Source organism: Dermacentor variabilis, unplaced genomic scaffold (assembly GCF_050947875.1).
Source record: "Dermacentor variabilis isolate Ectoservices unplaced genomic scaffold, ASM5094787v1 scaffold_13, whole genome shotgun sequence".
NCBI classification, from domain to species: domain Eukaryota; kingdom Metazoa; phylum Arthropoda; class Arachnida; order Ixodida; family Ixodidae; genus Dermacentor; species Dermacentor variabilis.
The window spans coordinates 14,661,223-14,680,878 of record NW_027460291.1 but is presented as its reverse complement, the minus strand read 5'-3'; the positions used below and the strand labels follow the sequence as shown (position 1 = coordinate 14,680,878).

General features: G+C 45.1%; 1 protein-coding gene across 1 annotated transcript in view; it reads left to right on the top strand.

The window, feature by feature from the left end:
- LOC142566588 (uncharacterized) overlaps positions 1-19,656 on the top strand; it is a 610,758-nt gene that overhangs the window by 25,904 nt on the left and 565,198 nt on the right. The window lies entirely within an intron of this gene.

The window sequence follows — 19,656 nt, the reverse complement described above, 5'->3', positions numbered from 1 at the left end:
CCGAAACCATAAAAACACCACTGTCACTCTTTAATTAATGTTCTCTGCAGGCTACATTCCTTGTATGGGAAAGAAGCAATCGTAATCACTATTCTCAAAGAGGGCAGGGACCCTTCCTCACCTAACAGTTATAGGCCTATAGCTCTGACAAGTTGTATATGCAAATTATTTGAGAAAATGACTAACCGTCGCCTCATGCATTTTCTTGAAAGCAACAAGATACTCAATCCCTTTCAGTGCGAATTTAGGGAGGGTAGATCCCCAACAGATCACCTTGTCCGCATCGAGACAAATATCCGTGATGCCTTTGTCCACAAACAGTTTTTCCTGTCAGTATTTTTAGATATGGAAAAGGCATACGACACAACCTGGCGCTTTGGAATCCTCCGCGACCTGTCTGAAATGGGAGTTCGAGGCAACTTGCTGAACGTGATTCAGAGTTACCTCTCCAATCGCACGTTCCGTGTTAGAGTTGGTAACGTTCTGTCTCGTCCATTTACGCAAGAGGCTGGTGTTCCACAAGATGGTGTGCTCAGCGGCACTCTTTTTATTGTCAAAATGAACTCGATCCAGACTGCCATACCACGTAGTATGTTTTATTCTGTATATGTAGATGACATCCAGATAGGTTTTAAATCATGTAATCTAAGTATCTTTGAGCGACATGTACAGCTTTGCATACATAAATTGTCTAAGTGGGCGGACGAAAATGGTTTTAGGCTAAATCCGAAAAAAAAGTACGTGCGTCCTATTTTCTAACAAGAGAGGCATAATGGCGGACCCCGCAATATATCTAAATGGAGAACGGCTATCTGCGAGCCATGAGCACAAATTTCTAGAAATCCTTTCAGACAGTAAGCTGACTTTTGTTCCACACTTGAAGTATCCGAAATCAAAGTGCCTCAAGTATATGAACTTGCTGAAGCTCTTGTCACGTACATCTTGGGGAAGCGACAGGTGGTGCCTTTTAAAGCTCTACAAAAGTCTAATATTAACACGCCTTGACTCCCAATGCGGTGGAAGTCGTGTAGGAGCCATTTGGACATTGTGTAAAAGTGGGACCCCTGCTTTTTCTGATAGTGCTTCCAACCGGAGGGACAGAGGAGGCCTAGTGGCTGAGCGGTTACGAAACAGCCTAGCAGTGGACAAGTCGCATATAGTTGAATGACAAACATGTTTAACATCTGAGCTAACCTTAAGGGCGTAGGAGAAAGTTAAATATGTCCTTTGGTAGTGCAATGACCATTCGTTTGATTCGACGTAGAGGCATTGCACAGGGCTAGTCCTAAAGGCGCCTGTAGCAAGGCGAATACCTAAGTGGTGAATAGGATCAAGCATTTTCAGAGCACTAGGTCCGGCAGAATTATAGACTATTGCTCCGTAGTCAAGGCGTGTTAATATTAGACTTTTGTAGAGCTTTAAAAGGCACCACCTGTCGCTTCCCCAAGATGTACGTGACAAGAGCTTCAGCAAGTTCATATACTTGAGGCACTTTGATTTCGGATACTTCAAGTGTGGAACAAAAGTCAGCTTACTGTCTGAAAGGATTTCTAGAAATTTGTGCTCATGGCTCGCAGATAGCCGTTCTCCATTTAGATATATTGCGGGGTCCGCCATTATGCCTCTCTTGTTAGAAAATAGGACGCACGTACTTTTTTTTCGGATTTAGCCTAAAACCATTTTCGTCCGCCCACTTAGACAATTTATGTATGCAAAGCTGTACATGTCGCTCAAAGATACTTAGATTACATGATTTAAAACCTATCTGGATGTCATCTACATATACAGAATAAAACATACTACGTGGTATGGCAGTCTGGATCGAGTTCATTTTGACAATAAAAAGAGTGCCGCTGAGCACACCATCTTGTGGAACACCAGCCTCTTGCGTAAATGGACGAGACAGAACGTTACCAACTCTAACACGGAACGTGCGATTGGAGAGGTAACTCTGAATCACGTTCAGCAAGTTGCCTCGAACTCCCATTTCAGACAGGTCGCGGAGGATTCCAAAGCGCCAGGTTGTGTCGTATGCCTTTTCCATATCTAAAAATACTGACAGGAAAAACTGTTTGTGGACAAAGGCATCACGGATATTTGTCTCGATGCGGACAAGGTGATCTGTTGGGGATCTACCCTCCCTAAATTCGCACTGAAAGGGATTGAGTATCTTGTTGCTTTCAAGAAAATGCATGAGGCGACGGTTAGTCATTTTCTCAAATAATTTGCATATACAACTTGTCAGAGCTATAGGCCTATAACTGTTAGGTGAGGAAGGGTCCCTGCCCTCTTTGAGAATAGTGATTACGATTGCTTCTTTCCCATACAAGGAATGTAGCCTGCAGAGAACATTAATTAAAGAGTGACAGTGGTGTTTTTATGGTTTCGGGGTGTAAGTGTCTGATCATCTCATGCATTATTCTGTCACTTCCTGGAGCGGACTTGTTACAGCCATTTAGCGCAGCCTGAAATTCCGCCATGCTAAATGGGCGGTCGTAAGGTTGGTTGCTATTTCCTTTCCGACCCAGAGGCAGTAGTTCCGTTGTTGCCGGTATCTCAAAAATGTATCTGAATAGTGGGTGAGCTAGAAATCCTTTGAAAATGTACCCCTAGAGAGTCGGCTTGGTCAATGAGTGTGTCTCCTTGTGTATTTACCAATGGTAGAGGATGAGTTTCGCGGCCTTTTATTTTCTTTACCCTGTTCCAGGCTTTTCTTTCGTCTGTATATGAATTAATACTAGATATGTATTTTTGCCAGCTCAAGTATATGAACTTGCTGAAGCTCTTGTCACGTACATCTTGGGGAAGCGACAGGTGGTGCCTTTTAAAGCTCTACAAAAGTCTAATATTAACACGCCTTGACTACGGAGCAATAGTCTATAATTCTGCCGGACCTAGTGCTCTGAAAATGCTTGATCCTATTCACCACTTAGGTATTCGCCTTGCTACAGGCGCCTTTAGGACTAGCCCTGTGCAATGCCTCTACGTCGAATCAAACGAATGGTCATTGCACTACCAAAGGACATATTTAACTTTCTCCTACGCCCTTAAGGTTAGCTCAGATGTTAAACATGTTTGTCATTCAACTATATGCGACTTGTCCACTGCTAGGCTGTTTCGTAACCGCTCAGCCACTAGGCCTCCTCTGTCCCTCCGGTTGGAAGCACTATCAGAAAAAGCAGGGGTCCCACTTTTACACAATGTCCAAATGGCTCCTACACGACTTCCACCGCATTGGGAGTGGCAGACTATCCAATGCGACATCTCTTTCTTAGAAATATCGAAACGAGTCCTGCAGGCACACATATATTCGCATTTTCTGGAACTCAAGGAGAAGTACTCATGTGATGAATTTTACAAAGATGCTTCAAAGTCTCCAGCTGGTATTGCTTACGCAGCTCTGGGACCCTCACTTTCAACATTTGGACCACTAAACCCATACACCAGTATCTTTACAGCGAAAGCATACGCCATTCTTAAGGCTATCCAACACATACGGCTCACAAATATCGCTAAGGCTATTGTCTTCACGGACTCATTAAGTGTAGTGAGAGCCCTAATTAGCTTACGAAAGCATAACAACTCGGTTTTTAATGAGCTGTATAGCTTATTATGCTCCGCATATATGTGCAACCAAGCGAATATACTATGCTGGGTACCTGGCCATAAAGGCATAAAAGGCAACGTAGCTGCTGACAAAAACGCTACGTCAGTGAGTTTTAGCAACACAGATGGAAATATCCCCATTCCTGCCACAGACCTGAAGCCCTTTCTGCGCCATAAATTGAGGAATCATTGGCAAGAAGAGTGGGATATACAAACATTGAATAAGTTACACATTATAAAAGCAAAATTGTGGGATTGAATAAGTGACAAGACAGCACGGTACAAGGAAGTACTTCTTTGCCGATTAAGAATAGGACACACTTACAGTACTCACTCCTACCTCTTGACTGGTGGGGATCCTCCTACTTGCAGTAGGTGCGGCGATAGCCTGACTGTCCTCCATGTTCTTATCCAGTGCCCTGCAATAGAAACAGAGAGGAAAAAGTATTTCCCTTCTGCATATCGGGAAAATATACCTCTCCATCCTGCATTTTTTCTTAGTGACGAACCATTTTTTTAAACTGCAAATAGTCTTAGATTTTTTAGCCGAAACCGACACCCTGAAAATCATTTGGCCAGGCAATTTTTAGCACATGACTAACAGCCCTGCATCGAAGGGCTTGCTTGAAACTCTGGTGTCAGTGCTATGTTTTATTGCATAATGTTTTAACGAAAGCCAATTGCCATAGCCCACATCACTGCCTAGTCACCGTCATTATTTTAGCAACTATGTATTCTGCGCCATTTACAGCTACAGGTTTTAGGCCCTTTTACAGCCATGTGACATCTACCGTAAGGAATTCATTGTGCACGCCAACAGTAATACATCGTCAACATTACCACTTGTCATGGCGCTCTTTGGCCAGACCTGGCCCCTGCGCCATAAAACACCACACATCATCATATCCCCTGCGCGCCGAATAAGCCCAACAACTTGCCCGCTTCTGCATCATGAACCAGCAAAGGACGGACAGCCAACACTACATTCTTCGACGACGCTACGTGGAATAGCATCCCGGCCACCGTGATTGGGTTTGGACCCCGATCCTCCGGCGACGACTTAGTAAGAAACATTTGCGACGCTAATTTGGACTGTGCAAGATCATCCGATGTATCGGCGCACTGGACTATGAAGTCGTGTCATACGGCATTACCCAATCACAGTGGCGCCACTCGCAACGTGAGGTACTTCATGTTGTGCGCTTTAAGCCCTTCCCCCAGCGACGAACCCTGCGCCTTTGTTTCTTGTTCTTTTCATTACTACACGTACTAGTAAGTTCTTGCTCTCATGTTTGTAACATCGGGACGATGGTTTTTAAGAGGGGAGCATTGACAGGTGTACCTATGTATCCTCTTTAGGGCGACTGCATTTGACCTGCTAACAACCTAATGTTATCGTTCAGCGCAAGAAGCGCCGGCATTATTTGGAACCTACCGGAATATTATCGTTGATTCTATATTTTGTGTATGTTCTCAACGAGCCTTGTGCAATCAGAATGTATGTGCGACACGAATTGTATAGTACTTTCTGGAAGGTACGCGGACACCAGCGATTACGCTGGAACCTTCGACGAGGCATGTATGGAAGCCGACGCGCTTGACCCGGAGATCAGGTGTTCGATGACCGCCGATTGTGTTCGCCGCTATAGTGTGCTTTCAACGTCACTTGCTTTGAGAGATACAAGTTCACCCTATAAAGAGTTAGTTTTGTCCTTTACAGTTTCGATACTCTGTTTTTGACCGTCACTTCAACGGGGCAGTATGCGCAAAATTTAGCTGCGAGTTTCGACGTTGTTTCATTTGTAACACCGCTATTCCCGTGCTGAGGAATATGACGAAGTAAACCAGACGCCCCCGTCACCAATTATGTGGCGTCTAAAGGACGGTTTGATGCCACATTTATTTGAGGAGCTGGCCTGGCCATAAACGCGGGCGTCTTGACGAAGGCTTAAAAATAGCGACTAAGGCGACCACCTGGTCGGACGTGCCATCTAGCGGGTTTAGTTTTGTTTTCCATTCACGATGGCGTGCCCGGCCTCCTTCGTCCTCTTCATCACCGCTGGAGAGCTGGCACTGCCGTTTTCACCTTTACTGCATGTTGGCAATATCCAAGTCATCATCAGCATCACCATCAACCTGGTTACGCCCACTGCAGGGCAAAGAACTATCCCATACTTCTCCAACAACCCCGGTCATGTACTAATTGTCGCCATGCCGTCCCTGCAAACTTCTTAATCTCATCCGCCCACCTAACTTTCTGCCGCCGCCTGCTACGCTTCCCTTCCCTTGGAATCCAGTCCGTAATACTTAATGACCATCGGTTATCTTCCCTCCTCATTACATGTCCTGCCCATGCCCATTTCTTTTTCTTGATGTCAACTAAGATGTCATTAACTCGGGTTTGTTCCCTCACCCAATCTGTTCTTTTCTTATCCCTTAACGTTACACCCATCATTCTTCTTTCCATAGCTCGTTGCGTCGTCCTCAGTTTAGGTAGAACCCTTTTCGTAAGCCTCCAGGTTTCTGCCCCGTATGTGAGTACTGGTAAGACGCAGCTATTATACACTTTTCTCTTGAGGGATAATGGTAACCTGCTGTTCATGATCTGAGAATGCCTGCCAAACGCACCCCAGCCCATTCTTATTCTTCTGATTATTTCCGTTTTATGATTCGGATCCGCCGTCCCTACCTTACCTAAGTAGATGTATTCCCTGCCTCGCTACCTATTGTAAATTGCTATTCTCTTCCGAGACTGTTAAACATTACTTTAGTTTTCTGCAGATGAACTTTTAGACCCACTCTTCCGCTTAGCCCTCTCCAGGTCAGTGAGCATCCATTGCAATTGGTCCCCTGAGTTACTAAGCAAGGCAATATCATCAGCGAATCGCAAGTTACTAAGGTATTCTCCATTAACTTTTATTCCCAATTCTTCCCAATCAAGGTCTCTGAATACCTCCTGCAAACACGCTGTGAATAGCATTGGAGAGATCGTATCTCCCTGCCTGACGCCCTTCTTTATTGGGATTTTGTTGCTTTCTTTATGGAGGACTATGGTGGCTGTGGAGCCGCTATAGATATCTTTCAGTATTTTTACATACGGCTCGTCTACACCCTGATTCCGTAATGCCTCCATGACTGCTGAGGTTTCGACAGAATCAGATGCTATATATAAGGTAACTTATTTAACAGTGATAAGCGGGCTAGTTGGTGGTCGTTATTGGAATCCATCATGTAACCGCAAAAAAACAAGGGACAAAGAAGGAACAGAAAAGACAGTTGAAGTTCCGTGCCTGTCTTGTGTGTTCCTTCTTTGTCCCTTGTTTTTGTGCGGTTACATGGTGCATTCCTATATATAAGGGTTGGTTATATTCCGCACATTTCTCTATCACCTGATTGATAGTGTGAATATGGTCTGTTGTTGAGTAGCTTTTACGGAATCCTGCCTGGTCGTTTGCTTTACAGAAGTCTAAGGTGTTCCAGATTCTATTTGCGATTACCTTAGTAAATAGTTTGTACGCAATTGACTGTAAGCTGATCGTTCTATAATTTTTCAAGTCTTTGGCGTCGCCTTCCTATTCATTAGGATTATGTTAGCGTTCTTCCAATATTCCGGTACGCTCGAGGTCATGAGGCATTGCGTATACAGGGTGGCCAGTTTCTCTAGAACAATCTGTCCACCATCCTTCAACGAATCTGCTGTTACCTGATCCTCCCCAGCTGCCTTCGCCCTTTGCATAGCTCCCAAGGCTTTCTTTTTCTTCTTCCGGCGTTACCTGTGGGATTTCGAATCGCTCTAGAATATTCTCTCTTCCTTTATCGTTGTGGGTACCACTGGTACTGTATAAATCTCTATAGAGCTCCTCAGCCACTTGAACTATCTCATCCATATTAGTAATGATATTGTCGGCTTTGTCTCTTAACGCGTACATCTGATTCTTGCCAATTCCTAGTTTCTTCTTCACTGCTTTTAGGCTTCCTCCGTTCCTAAGAGCATGCTCAATTCTATCCATATTATACATGCTTATGTTAGCTGTCTTACGCTTGTTGATTAACTTCAAAAGTTCTGCCAGTTCTATTCTAGCTGTAGGGTTAGAGGCTTTCATACTTTGGCGTTGCTTGATCAGATCTTTCGTCTCCTGCGATAGCTTACTGGTATCCTGTCTAACGGAGTTAGCACCGAATTCTATTGCACACTCCTTAATAAAGCCCACAAGATTGCCGTTCATTGCTTCAACACTGAGGTCATCTTCCTGAGTTAAAGCCGAATACCTGTTCTGAAGCTTGATCTGGAATCGGATATGGAATCTGGATCTGGATCTGGATCCAGATCAATATCGAAGTGTATCATGGCAAGTGATAACCATGGACCCGAAGTGGATGAAGCTAAATCGGAATGTTGTGCAGTAATTGTCGAACTATAAATGGCTGCTCATACGTGTCCATAGACAACCTTGATAGCACATTAGCGGGCGGCGGCTAGCGAAATTCATTGTCGGCGGCTCTAGAAATCTATAGGTTATTGTACGCACGGTAATGCCGCCACATAATTCAAAGACGTAGGTCGGCTACTTCATGAACCGCCTGCTGTTTGAGACCAGCCATAGTTCTGAAAACAATTATGACAGGTACAGTCATTCTACCTGTAGAGCTGGATTTCTCAAAGTAGTTTGTAGTAATTTCCCTGTAAATAACACAGTTGATATTTGTGTTATTATAGTTTGATATATGTTAGCTTGAATAATTTAAAGAGCATAAAGAAAGAGCGCGTGTGGAGCCCGTTGTTGCATATTGATGGCAAGTTTGCTCGCGCATTAAAATGGTTCAAGGTTCGAAGGTGAAAGGGGCCCAATTTCTAATGATCTTTTCTTTATTTTAAGTGCGCCGTGTGCTTCATTTTAACATTTCTTTGAGCAATAAATAGGAGCTTTATATATACTGCAGTATGTTCTACCCTGTAACTTGTATGCTTTTTCATGCATTGCCGGTACTAAGGCTTTGGCAGCATGGTTACATGCTTGTGTAATGCTATGAAAATCTGAAAACTTGGGAGTCAGCATACAGAAATGTGCATATGTGTATTTGAAAGGGATGTTTCTCAGCTGTAAAGATTACGCGCTAACGTTATGGAAGGCAAGTTAAAGAAGCAGCACAGCGAGAGGGTGAAAATATTTAGAAAAGAAATTTTCTTATGCGTGAATGCGCTACGTTGTGAAAGCAGTTATGAAAACAATTTCCTATTCAGAACAGATCATTTACAATGTTCGATAGTAAACATACGTCGGCATATGTACCATCAGGACATAGCATGAGACATGGCAAAAACTTGCGTGCACAAGGATCTGTTACATTCGCAAGACACTGTCCAACATATTTCTTTTATTAAAAGAAAGCAAGAATAATGTACAGTACATTACTAATCAGACGTCTTTATGTGAACTCTACTCAGTTTACCTTGCAAAATTAAACCCATGATACCTATATTAAGCAAAGTGCGATGTAGTGCGCTTTAGACTTGACTAGCCACCCATTATTGCGAATTGGCTGCAATTCTGCAGAAAACCTGGCTTGTGGCTGCGCCATCGTGTGCACGCTAGATTCCGCGTAACCTTTTCTTTCCTTTTTCGTGCTATGCCGTGTACGTATTATTTAGTTATCCTTTCGGTTCTTTCCTCTCGCAGCATTCGACGAGAGGGAGCGGAACGCTCTTTTCTATCAAGGTGAGTGCGGCACATTGGGTGAAACTTCTAATTGAAAGTGAGCGTCAGGCTTAGAGTGCACTAATATAGTCGCCGAGCTCCAGTACATCGGATTAATGCAGCGCTGAACAATCGGCACGCCTGCAACGTTTAATATCGCATAATTCCTCATCGAAGAGAGTTCTGATGTTCCACACTACGAAGCATCACCATCACCATCACCGACCTTGATTCACTGTCTTCCAGCAACGCGCGATGAACACACACTTTGGTGGGCTAGCGGTTCTCTTAATGCTGCGGACCTTATTGCATTCTATTTCGTGGGAAATGCATGGTGTTACGCAATATATTCGCGTCATGCCATGTTTTTTTGAACAATGTGAAGATGCATTCTCTTTTTAATAAGGAATAACATTCATCGCAGGTTCGTAGTGTAAGCAGATGTACAGTTCATTCAATGCACATGCATTCATGGATCCGCAATTCACATGCGTAGGAGAAAAATCTGAAAATTGATAAATAGGTGGAAGCAGAGCGCATCCTGTGAATTTAGTGTTTGTGTTCGTCTTTCTTACAGCTTGTGCTTTCTTGTAGCATCATTAATTAATTTTTCTCCTCATTTTATGTCAAAGTAGAAGCTCTGACGTCTCTAGAAGTTCGATGCAGCAATGGGTACTTTTCTAGTGTACGGTGGAACGTACTCTTTCCTACAAAACTTTTCATATTACAAATTGAGATCGCAGTATGCGGAAATCAAATAACGTTTTCATATTCTAATAATAACATAAACTTACTTTAAGGCTGACAGTTTCGCCTGCGCTGGAAATAAATTTAGGCAACTTATAGTAAGCCACAAGTATAAAATAGATAGAAGAAGCGATGTCGCCAGTTCTAACTTAATTGTTCTCGTAATAAATTTCCTTTCCTGCCATCTAGTGCTCTCCAACTAACTCAGCTTCGGGATGTTTCACTGCCCTCAGCTTTGCTTTTACCCATCTGTCATGGTTTGAACAAATTTGTTGATTAGGCATATCTATCAGTTTTATTCGCCCCAATATGTAAAAGAGATTTCACATGATGTACTCCTTCAGATACAGAGCCAGTGTTTGATAGGTCCTTTCTCCTGCCTGCACCGTGTCGAAGTTTGTCTTTTGCTACCTGTCAAGACTTCTTTTGATCCCTTCACAGTAGCAATTTGAATGTTTTCATTCCTCTCTTTCAGTAAATCTTGTGATTCAGCGGGGACACACCACCGCGAAATCGGTTTCGTTGTCCAGTTACCAAAAAGTGGTGTACATTCCAGACCAGTTATGCAAGCGGTTGTGATGAGCTACCACTGTTTCAAGACATCACTTACCTCCTCGAAGGAAATTTCGGCACATGTTAGTTTGCTGCTTCAGATCCCAAATGATTCTTTCCGCAAATTTATCAGCTGCTGGATGTTACAGGCCTCTCAAAATAAGTGCCACTGCACGTCGTTTTGGCCACTTCTGCAGTTTATTGGTGCGAAATGCCCGGATCATCATACCATAGCAAGACTCTGACACTATAAATAATTTCGTGTCTGAGCAAGAAGGTAACGCTATTGCTGTCCCCTCTTCCTGGCTTCGCTACTACCATCCTTGCGCATTCGTCATTGGAAACAAGAAACGCTTGCGATTTGTTCAGTTTAAGCCTTCTTTCAGAGCTAAGTGATGTCCAAGTGGACAACTTCGAATAGTGCTCCCAACTGCTTCGGGGATGTCGTTTGTTTTGTTGGTTGTCTAAATTGCGCCTTATAGCGCCGAAAATTGCGACTTGACTGCCCAAACTTTCTGGCCCCTTTTTCCACACCAGGCCATTTAAAAGGTTCTCCAAAATTTATCAGATCCGCCTGAATAAGAGCTATTATGTTACAGATCCTTAATTTTCTGCATCAGAGTGGGAGGAACTGCGACTTTCACTTAACTATCAACTGAAGTGTTCTGGTTCCTTCCCAAACAGCGTTCATTGCATCATGGCGAACTGCGGCAGTCACGGCCGCTGGGAAATCACTGACATCGCATCAGCACATTCAAGTGCGGGGTGACAGTGAGGTGCGCGGCGACGAGGGGAAACTGTGCGACGAGTATCTTAGGGTGGTGACTGCGGAGCTGGTATGCCAACACTAGTGAATACTTCAGATGGCCCCTGTGGTGGCATACGGAATGGTCGGAAGCCGTAGCACAGGGATCGCGCGGCGCGCATGAAGGCCGGGACGCGCCGGGAGCAGATGCGCGCTACTAGTCACGGGCTACCGTAGGCGTAGCATATGGGGTGGTTTTCAGTAGTGCGCCAAGGATTTGTACCGTGCTGCTGTGCACCGGGAAAGGGAGTCGCCAACTGCTGAGGCAAAGGCGGAGGAGAGAACACCGTCGGGCGAGGCGCTGAAGGCGGTAGAGACAACCCCGGCAGATGAAGCGCCTTTATAGCGGCTTCAATATACGTCAGCGGCCTGGCCATGGCAGCCGGCGGACACGGAAATGGTTGAGCTTCATTCACTGGCTCTTGAATCATCTGACGGATCGCTAGAGCCAAATAGTGAGAATGCTTCTCCGTGGTCGGCAGAATGGAGACATGTGCGCAACCTCCTCGTGCCAAATTATTTTATCGGCGTCAGCAAAGTTCTCTGGTTGTCGCCAATTACCAATGCTGCTAGCAAACCTTCCATGGTGGTGGGCGCCGAGCTAAGATGCCTTCTTTCCGCAGCTCGTCAGAACTTTGGCACAAATTGATAAGTTCGGCTACGGTACGTGGATCCTTCGCTAACAACACCTGAAAGGGGTCCTCACCAATACCTTTGATAATGTGTTTTAGCTTGTCCTGTTCGGCCATTGACGGATTCACGCGCTTACAGAGGTCAATGACAACTTCGATGCAACTTGTGAAAGTTTCAGCGCACGTCCGGTAAGCGTTGTTGAGCACGAACCTTGCGCACAGCGGAACGCCTGAACACTTCCGTGAAACTGGTCTTGAATGCGCTCCCTGTTGTGAATTTGCGTTCGTCGTTTCCGAACCAGAGGCCCGCGACGCCGTTTAAGCAAAACAGCGCGTTGGGCAATTTGGCGGCGCCGTCCGACTGGTGTCACCCGTTCGTACGATCACAACCAACCTTCCACGTCATCATGATCGCACCGATCTTGAGACGTGCCACTAAAGATCGAAGGATCACACTGGCGCATGGATGAATGAATGGATGTTATGAGCGTCCACTTTCGAACGGGGCGGTGGGTTGCGCCACGAAGCTCTAGCTATTATGCTGCCTAATGTCCTGCCTAGGTTAAACAATGAAAAAAGAAAAAAAAACATGAACTACCACTGCCAAATTTTCTGATCCCCTATTGCAAACTGTGCTTTTGTACGTCTCCGTCGTTTGTAGTTTCCCTACTTTTCTTCCACCAACCCTCCAATCGCATCTTACTAATGCCTATTGCGGACATGTTTTCTTTACCACTGCTCCCGCTGAACCCAAAGACTTCAAGGAGGCCAGTGCTGGGTAGATGCCTTCACATTCTAATAAAACATGCTCCTTCGTTTGCCTAGCTTTACCGCAGCAAGCACATGCTTCTTCTTCGTTCTTATATCTCGCTTTATAGGTGCGTGTTCTAAGGCATCCCGATCTCGCTTAGAAAAGCAATGAGCTTCCCTTTGAGTTATCATGAATGCTTTCTTTCCTGATTTCGTTTTTTCCTCTTAAGTAGTGTATCATGCCAGGTTTCTTTTCCATTGCGGCCACCCATGAGATTGTTTCAGCCTCTCTGACTTTCCGCTTGACCTTTTTTGTTGCTGTGTTGCCCAACCTACAGGCCACATATTTGCTGGTAAGCTTCCTAGTTTTTTTCCTCCACTGTGAATGAATGTTTTTCTTGTACAGATACCTGAACACTGTCCCAGCTCATTTACTTTCCTCCGTATTCCTCAGCCGTTCTTCATACTCAATTTTACTGCCAGCTTCCCTCGCTCCAAAACTAGTCCTGCCCATACCACCCTGCAAAGCTTCATTTGTATTCTTCCCGTGAGCGCCCAATGCGAGGCGACCCACTGACCTTTGGTTCACGTCGAGTCCTGATTGTACCCCTGATTTAAAGCAAACAACCGCATTTCCAAAAGTAAGTCCTGGAACCATTGCACCTTTACACATACCTCGGAGGACCTCGTACCTATTGTATGCCCATAGCACTCTGTGCTTTATTATGGCTGCGTTTCTGTTCCCCCTTACTGTTATGGTTTTTTCCTGTGTTTCCATATATCTAGTGCCCTCGTTAATCCATATACCAAGGTATTTATATTCTGTTACCCGAGGTATTTCTTGGCCCTGTATATCCACTGTCTGCTCGCTGTTTTCATTGAATACCACAACACTTGATTTTCTAACACTAAATTTCAAACCTAAATTGTTGCCCTCCTGTCCACAGATATTAGCCAGACGTTGAAAATCACTTTGCTTGTTAGCTAGCAACACAATATCGTCCGCATAAAATAAACCTGGGAGTTGCTGCTCTACTACTGTACCCGCCTGTTTGTATGAGAGATTAAGCTCGAGATTACTTCCTTCTAGTGCCCTCTCCATCTTCATCATGTACATCATAAACAGCAGCGGGAATAAAGGGCACCCCTGCCTCAGTTCCTTGATGATATGAATTTTCTCCTCGCTCCTCACCCCTTCCCATTCAACGCAAACGGTATTTTCTACGTAAATCTCTCTCAAAAGCTGTAGACAATCGTTACCTAAGCCTTACCCTTCCAGAATGTCCCACTAAATATTGCGGTCTGCGTTGTCGTAGCCTCCTGTAATGTCTAAAAAGGCCACATACAACGGTCGGCTTTCTGCTTTTGATATTTCAATACACTGAGTAAGAATAAACAAATTATCATCAAAACGCCTGCCTATTCTGAAGCCATTCTGAAGCTCTTCTAAAATGCCATTATTCTCTGCCCATGCTGGAAGCTTTAATTTGATTGCCTGCATTGCTAGCCTGTATATTACCAATTTAATGGTCAACGGCTTATGCGAGTGAATTCTGTCTTTCTCCCCCTTACCTTTATAAATTAAATTAATTCTACTTTGTCGCCAACTGTCTGGTATTCGTCTATCTTTTAAAGTTTTTTACACTGCTTTCACCAGAGCTTCCTTACTTTTTGGTCCTAGTTCATTTATCAGCCTAAAGGGAACTTCGTCTAGCCCGGTGGCTGTGCGTTTAGGAATTTCCGCTTTCGCTTTCTTCCCGTTTAAATTTGTGAGCACCAGCTCCTTTTCCACTTGGGTCTCTCTCATGCTCTTTTTTTCTTGAAATATAACCTCGTCATTGCCTTAGAAAGGTTCGGCTGTTACATTTCGGATGCAATTTATTGCTGCTTCTCCTTCCAGTCTGTTTTCATCTTCGTCTAGGATATGTTGTTGTATTGTTGTTGACTTCCTACTAATAACTTTATGTGGTTCTAAAATATTCTAGGTGCGGCTTTCTTTTTCTCTCTTATTTCTGACCAACCAACATTCACTCACACCTTTTAATTTTGCTTGAACCAGTATTTGCACCATAGGCTTTTTCTCCCGGTACATTTCCCATTTACTAGCTATTTCATCTTGCGGCAACTGCGCCTTTTTTGCCTGCCTGTGCTCTCGGGATGCTTTCTGTCGTTCGGCGATCGCTTCTCGTACGTCCTTGTTCTACCAGCTTTTTGGTATCTTTTTTTTTTCTTTCCAACGAACATGTAGTTTTTCTTTCCGTATTTCTGTCGTTATTACACTTAGACGCTCACTATATACCCACTCTTTATTTGCCCATTTGCCGAGTTCTTCCTCGACTGTAATGACTACATTTGTTCTGTCACTCTAGTGACATCAGAAATGATGCCCCCTGGAGGCTGTTCCTGAGTGGTTTCGTCAGGCATGATCGCCGCAGTGGGTAGTGTCCGGCTCAAGTTCCCGTTTTCGAGGTTATCCCGCGCGGTTATCCCGCGCATTTATTTAAGCTCGCTCGAGGGATCGCAAGTAGCTCTATATGACCAGTCCTAGCTCCTGGCATCTGCAGCTCGAGCTCGCGTTTAGCGCCGAAACGATGGCAGTGCCCACTAGCACTACATGCATATTCCCCCTACACCGCATTTATTCTGCGAGGACTGCATTCCTGTTGTGCTTGTCATCTCTGAGCCCTTCAACATTGTTGCTGAGCAACGCCATGACCCGGTCCTACTCAAGATTATCGACCATGTCAACTCTCAGGTTCCGGATGCCTCTTTACGTCTCTTTGTGCTGCACGTTGTCATTTTACATCGTCGCAGTTTGCTTTCTGATAGTCCTGACCTCTTACTTGTGATCCCGACACACCTCCGCTCAGCTGTTCTGGCCCAGCTTCATGATGCGTCAACAGCGGGGCACATCGGGGTGTCGTGCACATACGATCGCGCACGCAGGCGGTTCTACTGGCCAGGCACTTGCCGCCCGGTGTGTCATTGCGTAGCCTCCTGTGACCCCTTTCAGCACAGGAAAGAGCCGCTACTCCCGCCTACTTGCCATCTTCAGCCTCTCGACGTTCCATGTAAGCCGTTTCATCTCGTTGGCCTCGAATTATTTGGCCCGTTTCCTCTTTGTGTCCAAAGAAATAGATGGGATGCCGTCGCTACAGACTATGCGGCGCGATTAGCGACCACCCGTGCTCTTCCCACAAGCTGCGTGACGGACGTTGCGGACTCCTTATTCCACACCGTTATTCTCCAGCATGGCGCACCTCGGCAACTCATCAGCGAGCGGTGCAGACAGTTACAAAGGTGATCGTGGACATTCTACAGTTTTCCTCGACGCAAGGCAACCTGACCACAGCGTACCATCCACAGATAAATGGCTTAACGGACCGACTGAACCAAATAATTACCGACATGATGGCAATCTAGGTGTCTGGCGACGGCCAAGATTGGGACATTGCAGTGCCTCTTGTGACATTCACGTATAACAGGTCTAGACATGAGAACGCTCTTTAATCGCCTTTCTTTCTCTTATTCGGCCGAAATCCTACGTTGCCCATGGACACGTTGCCACCTTTTCCCATGTTCCCCACTACCCAGTATGCTCAAGAGGCCATTGCCCGTGCTCATCATCCACATCAAGTTGCTCACGCTCGCTTCCGCGAGTCCCACGTCCAACAGTAATCTTGGTCCAACAGCAATCATTGCGCCTGGTTCCCTTGTCCTCCTCTGGTCCCCAGCATGCCGTGTCGGCGTTTCTGAAAAGCTACTGTTCCCCTACACTGGCCCAAATCCAGTGTGTCGCCAAGTGACCGACGTAACGTACGAAATCGCCCACTGTCTTCGTCCCCATCCACTCAACCCGCACCGACATCGTTCACGTTCTCCGTCTGAAGCCCTATCATGTCCCAGACACTGCTTAACTCTGTGAGCTGTGAACCTTTTCAGTGCCGTCGTATTTCAACTGCACCGAGTCGGTGTTTTCGCCTTCGGAGGGTAATGGTACGAGCCACTGATCCTGCGGACAAAGAAAATGTTTAGTTTCGTTCACAAACTCTGGCGCATACCCACTAAGACGTTCAATACCAGAGGAGAAATATGACGAGCTGTGCCCCGGCCTGCCTTTTTTGTTGTTCTGGCGCCACTCGCTGCCACTGTGTAAATATTGCAGACAAACCCTTTTGCACTGCACCCCGTAAGAATATTGAACCGTAACAATATTGAATATTGAAGAGCTTGTAATGCGGAAGAGTAAACTTGGAAAAATAAGACAGTTGGTGTCGTTTCAAGTCAGACATGCATATTGAGGTTTTCATGTGATTTGTTTCTTTGTCTAGTTGCAGAATACGCGTGGTTTCAAGGCATTACCGGGATTCAGTCGTTCGCACGAAGCCTACTAATTCCGCTTCCTTAAATTGGGCCAACATTACTTCCTAATTTTCCGGAGTGATAATCTGACTACCAGTGAAGATCTGGCCGCGTCTTTTAGCTACTCTCAGAACAATAGTAGGGAAGACTTGTAGCAGCTCTATTAGTATTCTGAGTGTTTCCGGCCGTTGTATTTGAGCATTTCGTTGTAAATGACTTCGGAGACCATGAATTACGAGCGCTATGTTTGATCTCAATGCCAATTCTGCTTCATTAAGTCAAAGCAGTCGTGGTTTTTCAAGAAGCATTCAAGCGGGAAACTGTACAAAAACAGTTGAACAGTGCGTGATCCAATCGTTAGAAATCATTTTGCAGTAATGTAGACAGAGCTCTTTTTCCAGGCGAACCAAGGTTCGCAAACGCGCTCGCAGCTTGCGCCATTTTCTCAATACAGATTTGAGAAATGTTCGCATGCTTATCAACCCGTTTTGTTGAATAGCCAACTATTATATTTCAATGCCTCTCCATCAAAAGCGATCCATCTTTCCATGTTTTCAGAAGGCCCCTCAAACGTATCTGGTCGTAAAACTTCAACTGGGTGTTTAGGAACTCTCCTGTGGCATAAAGACGACAGAACAATTTCCTCCAGGGTATTTTGTTACGAATGTTATAGCTCTAGCATAACTAGGGCCTGAATAATTGTGCATATCTCGTCATATGAGGTTGCCCGACAGAATAGCCGTCTGAGCCCGCGCTGGTTGAATGAGGCCACTAGGACATTCATCTTCACATAGCCTCGTTGAAGTTATTGAGACACAGAAGCCTACTGCAGGATTACATCGAGGCGCTCATCCGTTGTGTCCACGATCAGATTGACTAGAGAATCACACGTGACGGAGTAGCTCTAGCATAGCACTTGGTCGTCGCACCTCTTCACCAAAAAGACGCATATCTTCATCCTCTAGTCGGCTGCGCTAAATTATGTAAAAGGCCCATACATGATGAATACATGAAACAAGCGTCATGTCCACATTCCCGATTTCTTTATTCGCTTTCTCCATCCGTTCTCTAGTGTTCTCCAACTTTGGGTCGTTTTATAGTTGTAACCCAGCAATTGTTTCCGTAAAGCATGCTTACTTGAAAGCCGTCAATGAGTCTTTTTTTTATCAACATCAACTACTTCGTTTTTTCACCCACCACTCATGTAAAACCTTTTGAAGAAGTTACCACAGTGTTAATTTCTGCTTTCTTGAGCAGTTCCGTCATAATGGCGGTCAGCGCACCAAGCCCAAAATAAGCCGCGTTATACGGAAGCATGTACCGAGCATAGAGCGCTGCCTTTCTGGTACATATGAATGGACAATCATAGGCCTATACAGGGTGAAAACGCGACCAAAAAATAAACCACAAAAATAAACGCGACCAAAAAATTTTTATTGTCAACACTGATCTCTTCCATAAGGCACTTACTGAATTGTTTAGCGCTCCTTGATGTTAATGCATAGCGAAGCAGTTACGTTTTCTTCTGTCCAGTTCTGTTTGCTGTTTGCTTTTTTATTGCACTATCTCCCTAATCCACAAATTGTCAGCTTTGTGTTATGGATTGCTTATCGTCTTGCTCTAACTTGCAATAACTTCAACTGTCCTGTGCTATAATGTTACAAAATTATCCAAGATTCCTGTTTTTTTCTAACGCTTCCTGTATTTACTTTTACTATAATTATACTGCTTGTTGTCTCATTTACTCTTTCATTAGAGTCTTACACTATACCAAGGTGTTTCATTTGAAATTTATTCGTGTCTTCCTTTTCATATTGTTATCTATATTTATTGCACCATCCCTTTATAATCCTTCATTGTAAGAGTAACAAGTACAGTAACAAGTAAGGGTAACAAATACAGAAATAGATGTAATACGTTCATCTGCAAAACGTCTTAAGTTGCACCACATGACTAACAACAACGCTGTCGTCGGCGAAAAGAAGCAGCACTTGCCCAATGTTACGTTTCACCTACGACGCGCGGTATAGCCGGCGCGGATGCAACGGACGCCGGGGCTTCGTTCAAAGCGGCGGACATTTTGGACCGTTCAGCGCTGCCGCAACGCCTCCCTGCCAAGCGCGTCCAGGCATGTTCCAATGCCACGTGTCTTCGTGTGTGTGGGCATGTTGGTGCCCACGCTTGTCAAAGCGCGGCAGCCGGGGAGAGGAGCTCCCCAACTGTGAAGCGAGGAGGTCTGAGCGGCGCCGGCCCGGTGGATGCGTCACTTCTTGTCTCAACGTGTCTCTCAGCGTGTCCGTGCCCGCCGTCACGGACGCCTCTCGCAAGCCGTTCCTTCTTGCCCTCAACTCCGAGAGTATAAAAGCAGCTGCCCCCGGACGCCAAGAGAGAGGCTCCGATTTCTTCCGTCGAGTAACGTGCTCTCCCGTCTCTCCACTTCGGTCGACCTGACCGGCCGCTCTTTTGCGATGCTAGAATAAACAAGTTGTTCTGTTAGCTGTCGACT